Source organism: Lates calcarifer, linkage group LG2 (genome assembly GCF_001640805.2).
Source record: "Lates calcarifer isolate ASB-BC8 linkage group LG2, TLL_Latcal_v3, whole genome shotgun sequence".
Taxonomy (NCBI): Eukaryota; Metazoa; Chordata; class Actinopteri; family Centropomidae; genus Lates; species Lates calcarifer.
In genome coordinates, this window is record NC_066834.1 from 10280666 (window position 1) to 10289952 (window position 9287).

General features: G+C 38.9%; 1 long non-coding RNA gene across 1 annotated transcript; it reads left to right on the top strand.

The window, feature by feature from the left end:
- Window positions 1-248: 248 nt before the first annotated feature.
- Window positions 249-6307, top strand: LOC127143204 (uncharacterized). The gene is made up of 2 exons (XR_007814453.1): window positions 249-529; window positions 3611-6307. It is a non-coding gene; the product is annotated as an uncharacterized LOC127143204 (long non-coding RNA).
- The last annotated feature ends 2980 nt before the right edge of the window (window positions 6308-9287 follow it).

The window sequence follows — 9287 nt, forward strand, 5'->3', positions numbered from 1 at the left end:
GAGGGTCATCGTGAATCATGAAATCATGAGTCGATTAAAGCGAAATCCTGCACACTTCCATGATTCCCGTTGTAAAAAAAAAGAAGAAGAAGAAGAAGAAAGAAAGAATAAATAAAAAAGAAATAAAAATCCGGGCGTGCAGATTTTCCACAGCATCATTATTATTAAGGGAGATGCTAAGAACCACCGTGCCCGCGCATTTACCGCGCAGGGAAGGGGAGGGCAGAAGCGGGAGCTCGCGCCAGCTCTCAAACGCTGCACGCTCGAAATTCCTCCAAGGAACCTCTGCGAGCTTTTCTTTTTTCATCACGCGCGAGCTAAAAATAGAAACGGGGTTGGATCGTGATCCAGAAATAGATAGGGGGCATCACTCCTATAAAAGGCACACCATTCAAGAGTACAGTGTGTGCACAGTTTGAAGAAGAGAAAAGCTAGAGCATATTTTATGGAGAAACAAGCTTTTTTTGTGGTCCCTTTTATTCACTGTGGCACGTTTCGTGTTTTTAAAGGAGGCTCCGCTGCTACAATGGTGAGTTGTGTCAACCTTTCTCTGGAGCTGCACCTGTTTCTTTTCTTTTTTATCTCAGGGCTTTGCTATTTATATATATATGTGTGTGTGTGTGTGTGTGTGCTTTTTATCCACTGCAAAACCACTGCAAAACGTAGGGCAGTTGCAAATGTGATTAAGGTGTTTTGATTAAGGCGGGAAAGAAACGCGATGTCATGAGGGGTTTTTGTGTGGATTTCTGCTATTTTTTGCAGCATGCTTGAAGGGATATCAAATCAGTCTGTCTTTTGCAGCTACCCGGGAATCACCCTCAGTTATGATTAAAATGGGTGGCTATGTCTTCTGTCGGCTTGCTGTAGTTGATATTGCCCTTCTCGTTGTTACTTCATGACATTGGACTAATAAAAGGGGGGTGATTTTCAGAGTTGAAGATGATTTCAGAGCGGGTGGGGAGCTGTCCTCTTGTTGTGGTGCTGAAGTGTTTTAAGGGACTGGGTTTGCTGTTTTACACGGAGCGTCCTTCCACTACCACTGTGGGCATTTCTCATAAGTTTGACGCACCAGATTTCACATTATCAGGCTTTCAGGCTTGCCTCTTCTAACTGATCGCCGGTTTTCACCGTGCAAACCTCCACAGTCGCCTCACAATTCCAGCGATTTCTTTCTTTCTCTTTTTTTTCCACGCAGAAAGCTGAAGGGCGAGCAGCTCCCACGGCGTCTCGTCGCCTCACGCGCAGCGCTACCTTTGCGATTCGATGCTCGTTTGCAGATTTTCCCCCTTTTGTGCGCGATGAGTCTCGAGTCGTGACTGCTAAAAGTGAGTAAGGCGCGTGCTGCGTCAGTGGCGTCTGGCTCCGGTGCGCTCGAGACAGATGGGGGGAATCGTGACCGGCTGGGAGACGCGTCCGCGAATGAAAGGCTGGACGGCCCAATGAAAACGGAGCGAGGGTGGGGCCCCTGCTTTGGCAGCTGGAGATTTGGAGCCAAATTAACCCTTTGCAAATAAGGAAAACTTTAGGATTAATGAAACTAGGGGCACTGGTCGCTTTCAGGTAGTGTTTTATTCGGTGTAAAAATGGATCCACAAATAGGAAACCACACATCAGACCACCATGTTGCCTCTGCTGTCTCATGCATTTTCACCTGAGAGGACTCTGTTGTTGGCTATTGTTTGGTATAAAGTCGCACTAGTGTCCACAGTGAATGTAGGGGGGTGGGGGGTAATGAAACTGTCAGGTGCTTTGGCCTCCTGCTTAGGTGCTCTTTTCCTTTGCGTTGCCATTGGTAGATGACGAGTCGTCCCGTCCAATGAAATCGCGGCCATCCCTCTGCTGCGTGTTAAAGTCTATAACGGCAATGAGATGCCGCCTCTCCTCATCGCCGCTCTTTTTAATAACAAGGCTGCGTGTTGCTGCAAAGCAATGCCAATCCAGTGGCTTTTAGTTGTGGTGGCTACGTATTCGGCGGGGTGATAAACTAAAACAGCCGAGCCGTCTGCACAGAAAACACCATCATTCATGCACAATGTGTGTGAGTGTGTGCGTGTGTGTGTGTGTGTTTTTTTTTTTAAATCTGAAAACACTTGGAGGATGATGAAGACCCCGAGGAGTCGTGGACTGGAGTGGATTTTTTTTGGAGCTGTAGCAGTTGTCCGTCACGAATCTTTTTGCGGTCTGGGCTTGCTGTGCATACATGACTCTGGGAAGCCCTTACCCCAAAAAGCATTTGTGGAGGATATGAACGTCGTTCATGTTGTTTGAAAGGGGGGGTGGGGGTGGGGGGGGCTGAGAAGTCAACACTGCTGCTGCTTCTGCTGCTGCCGCTGCTGCTGATGTCAAAGACAGGCTAAGTGGTTTGATGTAATTCACCGAGGTCTGGACCCACAAAGTGCACAAGTGTGACCCATCACGTCGTCAACACACACACAGAGAGATGACGGAGTGGCTCAGTCAGTTTGTAATAGCAGGATGTCACACATTTTAAATGGCCTTCAATATTAATCACGTGCCTCTCCAGCTGTGACACATCATGAAGTGGGTGAGGCCACAGGTCAATAACAAAAAACAACAAAAAAACAAAACACACACACACACACACACACACACACACAAATATAAGGAGTGCTGTCTTGCACCTGTGAACACACCATAACATCTCGCAGCCTCACACAGCAGTGTATGCTCATTCAGCAGTCCATGGGTTGTTTGGTGTTATGCCTGTGATGTGCCCAATTATGCACAATGTTTGTTTCTATTGTGCTATAAATAAACACTTTTGAAAGAGGAACAGAGGTGGAGGATTTTTTAGTTTTTCAACATTGTGGAGATTCAAGCATCATCATCTACAAAAAATAGTTTTTTATTGATTATTTATTCTGCATCAAAATTACATCACCATCATAATATCTTCTCTACACATGTAATGCCTTCATATCTGATGAGTGCTTTTTATAGGGTCTTCAAAAGGCGGCAATTTTTGTTGGTTAAGCGGGCAAATCGAAACGCAGACATGTTCTTTAGCAGAAGTTTTTTTTTTTTTATTTTAGCGACATGTTGTTTTGAGTCTTGTGTTCCTGCTGAGTGAACATTTGGGACAGACTGAATATTGGACAGACAGATGTCAGGGAGAAGAAGATGAATCAGCTGTGGGGATTTGCTTTTAATAAATAGCTTTTAACACATTTACTCAAAGCAGTTCCTCAACAATGTTGCAGATTCAAGAGATTTTAAGTTAAATCAGGATTACAGGGTTTAGTCACTGATTTCTAATGATTTTACTGAGGTAGACTTGATGTGAGTTTTGAATTTTCTTCAGTCAACAATATATAAGTTGGAAAGTGCAAGAATTCCTATTCTGTGTATTGACAGCATACAGTAGAATATATGGATTATCTTAATGTTGTGAGTGTACTCCTCTACATTTCCTGTATTTGTATATGGTACATTTTCCCATCACACACAGCATATATCAATGCAAAGCAATTGAGTTTTCCTTGTGACGCAGGAGCTAAGCAAGAAAAAGTATTTTTCTGTATTATGAAAACATGTTTGCTTCTGCTTTCTAATGTTGTTTTTACTTTTTTTATGCCTTTTGAACTTATAGGTTGTCCACATCACACACACACACACGCTGCGCTGGGAAACAATAGCAGTGACCAATCCACAACGAGGTCAGCAGGTGGAATCCACAGAGTGAGTGGGAAACGCTGTAAGAGGGAAGTAAAAGATAGTTTTTCTATCATATTTAGTAACAACAGCTGCTAGCATGCTCATGAAGCAGTGACGTAACCCCCACTTCCCCACCACTTGCAGTGCATTTACTTTGTGTGTCAGTGTAAGATTTTGTTGTATTTGAAGTTTTCTTTTTCTTCTTCTTGATCATCACATATTACAAGAATGGAAATATATTTTGGAATTGATCAGGTTATAGTGGGTCTTGCTTAGCAGCATTATCTGTAATTTAAAAAAAAAAAAAAGAGGCTGAGCCCAAATTACATTATGAGCCCAAATTACATTATGCAGTTACCAGCCATGTAAGTAATTTCATTTGTTCCTTTTCAGGCTCAGCGCTAAAACTGACACAAAGTGTCACAACATGACGTCATGTTGAATCTCAAACATTCCTAATATTTCAAAGTGCAAACACTTCAACTGGCAGCACACATGGTAACTTTAATCCATCCCATGCTGCCATGAAATTCAGCTGTTTTATCAAATCTCCACGGAGTCTTCAGATTATTGCACACTTTTAATAATGATTAACAGACCTGAGCACATCCTCAAGAAAATCTGAGGTGACACATGATTCTCTTGTGTGTATTCAGAGAGAATGTTTAAGTGATTCTCTCAGTTACATAGAATGTGGTTTTTGGTAAAGTGTGATTTACACAAGTGACTGACCCCCCCCCCAGCACTGGCTTTGGGATTCCCCAGCCCCTGTGTCCTGGGGTCTCACCCATACCCAAGAGCGAGTAGTGAACCCCCTCCCTCCCTCAGCCCCGGTGGAGCAGCCCAGCAGTTCACACAGTAGGCAGCTCCTGGTTTGGGAGAGTGAGAATGTGCCTAAGCTTCCTTCTCACTGCACTTTCCCCTCCAGGCCATCTTTTTAATCAGCTCACCTGCTTAAAGGAGAGTTAGTAACAATTACACAAAAGTCAGAATACACACACTGCTCAGAAGGCAGTGTGTCTCTATAGTTTTTAGTTATAGAAATTGAAAGAAAAAAACATTATGTGATGTCCACAGTGAAGGACAGCCATTATTCCTGTTTTATAGAAATCAAAGGAATATTGGACTTTACTGGAAGATATACTGAGTTTAGATCCAGGGAGCAAAGATGTGGTGTGTCTTTTTCTCTCTACTGGGTCACTTCATGCGTCACTGTAAACACATTACGCCTTGTATTGTGAATCAGAGGGTGATTTGGGATTTTGAATTAGTTTTTGTGTTTTTTTTAATCAGTGTTTATGAGTGGACAAGTGTTAAGACTTTACACAGAGTTCAACTGAGCAACATTACATGAAATAATGTTTCTAAATGTATTAGAATACACCATCTCCTTTTTTCTTTTTCTTTGTCAGAGCAGGTTGTGTGTATGGAAATAATGTGTATCTTTGTTATAATGTTAATTTTACAGATGTAGGAGTGTGTGTGTGTGTGTATGCGTGTGTGTGTGTGTATTTGTAATAGAAAGAGAGAGTCTCTACAATTATTGCTAAAATAGAGTCTGAAATTAGACAAGGTGTACATGCATGTGTCCTTCATTCACAAACTTGGAGTATTTACAGTGGCCTACAGTATACATTACTGTTCAGTCAGTTATTAGAACGAACAGTTGATCTCACTGCCTGTATTTTTCAGACGTACACTCAGACACTTAACTGTGGTTAAATGAAAATCTGCAATCATTTCTTCTCGTGCTTCATAGGTCGAAGAAATATTCAACTGTGCTGATCTGGAAAAAAATCAGACAGATATTTACTGTTTAAGGCTTCAAATGCAGATTTATGAAAATGTGGAACCCCTTGAAATACGTCATGAAGCTCCTCATCTGCCCCTGAATAATTGATTTGTGATGTTGTTCTTTGTTTAACAACAGATGACAAAGAGAGGACAAGACACAGAGAGCAAATTGTGTGCATGGAGTCATACATTCTTGTTATGGTCTTTAGATGTAGGAATGTATGTGTGTGTGTTACCCTGTGTTACCTTTTACCTGCGCTTTTATTCCTTCTCTTCATGTGTGTTCTCCTGTCTCCCTGGTTGTTAAGTTAATTTGATTTAATTTAATATTTTATCTCACACTTTCTTATTTTGTCATGCTTTTTCCCTTTTTCAAAATGTATAAATATCGCCTGTGGACTATATAACAAACTTCGATAATTAGATTTAGAAAAAAAAAAAATTATAGCCATATTCCAAGAATGACTGAATGTATTATTAGTAAATTTACCTCATTTGCTGTGATAATGAACAGACATCTAACTTCTTAACTGTGCCCTATTAACTGTGTGTGTTTTGTTTCAGAGGAGAGAGACTTGTGTGCATGCTCACTCTTACCCTTAAGACTGTTTGGGGTTTGTATCTTATGTTTTGAATTTACAGTTTTTAGCTTTAATCTACAATTATTTTGCTTTTTACACTTAGTACAGTTTTGCATGTCTGTTCTATGTCGCACTGTGGTCCGTGAGGAATGACATTCTGTTTCCTTATATCTGTATATAAGAAATGTATATGTCTGTGTGAAATGTGAACATTTCTCTGTAAAATAACACATGGAAATAAACATTAAAAAACTGAAGTGACGCACTATTTTTTTTCCCTCTCTCTTTCTCTGTCTCTCTCAATCTGTGTATATGTGTATGTGTGTGTGTATTACCCTGTGCTACCTTTTACTTTATACTTTTATTTCCTCTCCTCATGTGTGCTGTCTTGTATTCATATTTGTTCAAATCTGTTTAACTTCACTTTACATTTTATCTCCTACTGTCTCATTTTGTCACATCTCTTCCCTCTTTTAATGTGTTATAATGTCTGTGGACTATATGACAAATCTAAACAAACAGATATGAAAAATGACTGAATGTATCATTGGTAAATTTGCCTCATTTGTTGTGATTAGGAATGGATATCTAATTTATATGTGTGTTGCTAACTGTGTGTGTTTTGTTTCAGAAGCGGCTGTGTCTGAATATTAACGACCATATATACAGCAGCTTTGGTTTATAATAAAATCTGTATGAAATCTCCTGTCATGTGTCCTTCTTTATTGTCACGTGTAGTTTTTAGTAAATAACACCACAGCATTTTCAGTACCATGTATCAGAACTTGTGTGTATGTATGACATACATACATGTGGAAATAACAATAAAGCTGAACTTAAACTTGATGTTTTTTTTTGTAAAATAACACAAATAAACATTTAAAAAACATATAGCATGTATGTGTGCGTGTGTATGCGTGCAAGTGTTACTTTTTAGTTCCTTTCTTTGTGTGTTCTCCTGTCTTGTTCAAATTGATTTAACTTAATTTTACATTATAATATTACTACCTTATTCAGTCATGTCTCTCTTTTTCTGTTCAAATGTACCATAATGTCTGTAGACTATTGTTTGAGATACAGAATAAAATGTGTATTGTTGTCCTGTGAAATCAACAAAGAACAGAGTTTAATATGTATATTATTTGGAACAATTGCTCTATAAATGTGGTGTTCTTCTTGTATGTGTGTGTGTGTGTTTTGTCCAGTAAAAAACAGATTTCTGTCAGTGTACAGATTTGTAAATCTTTCCATCTTTTCGTCTCTCTTCTCTCTCCACATTCATACTCAAAAATAACAACAAACAAAAACAATGAAGTCATGTGTATGGAGCTGTTTATTAATATGTGGTGCTGAAATTCTGCTTTCTGATTAAAAGATGTCCTCATATTTCTAATGCAGATTTATTAACCAGCTGCTTTTTACATGTTTTGTCAAAGTTACAAGTCAACTTACCCTGCTTCATTATTTATCAGTGCTCTCACTCTTCATCTGCCTCATTCACTCACTCACACGTGGACTTCAGGCCTATTCTGTACTTGCCTGCAGGCTCTCGTGGTCCTGATCAGCAGCTGGTCCATTTATGTCCGAGATGGCGCTTTAATCTAAATTTCATTCAGGTTCCTTTGAAAGCTTAGAGCCAACAGTTTAGACTCCTGTTTACCATTGCTGCATTTCTATTTTTAGACGCAATGCTCTTATGTAACGTTCACTCTCACATTATGGACCACTGCTGTCTGCTCCACTTGGCTGAATTGTGTACTCCATGTGTGTGTCTGTACACTAAGTTGGATTCAATTATGTCTTGTAACTTGTATGAAGTAAACAGAAATCAAAAGGAAAGAGAAGAAAACATATTTATGGCTAAACATCTATCATACATGTTACTGGGGAAACTGTAAAATCATACAAACATTTTACAACAAACACACAATATATAGTGCAAATAAAATCCTGCATGGGGCTCTCTTATAGACAGTTTTACTATTTATACCCCTGTATGGGACCTTAAAATAATTCTTACAAATTCTAAATAATTCCTACAATTTCCCTGGGTGAATATGGGCATATGTGCCCAGTGTTTGTTGTATTAATGGATTTCTCACTATTCTGTAAATATATTTCATGCATACTGTCTGTAATTGTGAAATCAAAAACCTTACCACATTTCCAAAAATGTGAGCCCCATCTACAGTTTATGTAATATTTCCATAAAACCTAAAAACATGAGGAGACAAAAGCTTAATGTTGGAATGTAATCTGCTAGTTTTCATTTGATCAAATACAGAATCTACTAAAACACACCGGGGGTGTATAGTTGGACAGGATACTGACTTTAAGGCACAGAGATTTATACTTGTAAAGTAATAGAAAACTGATTTGGATAATATCTAATATACGGTTTAAAAAAAAAAAAGAAAGGCTAGAATTTGGTCCTGGATTTTTGTTGTTGTGTTTTGAAACATGGTATTTCAACCTATACAAAAGGGGGAAAAAAAGAAAAAAAGCAACCCAAAGGTTGATTTTTCATAACCTGCAAAACATCTGACAACTGCTCAGATCACTGTGATCAATAAGGCAGTCAATGACGATCAATACACCATAAATGAGCCATCTGGAAGGTATTATTTTACACAGCCAACCCAGGTGTAATAATACATATGTATTCAGTCTTATGCTGCAAAACTATTAGAAAATCGAAAACATTAACACCTTACTGTAATGCAAAGAGTCAGACATTTTCTCTAGTAGGTTATAAACACAACCTGCAGCTTTGGCAATGACGACTGAATATACACAAATCAAAATGCATGTGACAGACAAACATACTGTAAAAGAGGTAGTGAACAGTATGAGTAATGATACAGTTTTATGATGCAATGATGAATACTCTGAGTCTGTCAAAAACAAATATAAAATACTGATATAAATGATACAAAGAAACACCCACTACAGAAATTCATAGAGTACATAAACAGCCACAACCTCTGGGTAAAAGAGCGATATAAAATCAAAGTGAAATTGTTGGACACTTGAGAAAAGGTGTGTGTAACAATTACAAAAATTAAGACATTACAAGAGTGTTGAATTCTACTCTTCTGGGATGATACAGAGTGGACTGTTGAACAGGGAGAAAAATGGTAGTTTAAGCCTTAATTGTGAAAATACATATTCCAGATATGTTAACTGGTCAGGGCAAAGCAGAGAGATTAAAGAAATGAGAGACTGAACGAGGATTGA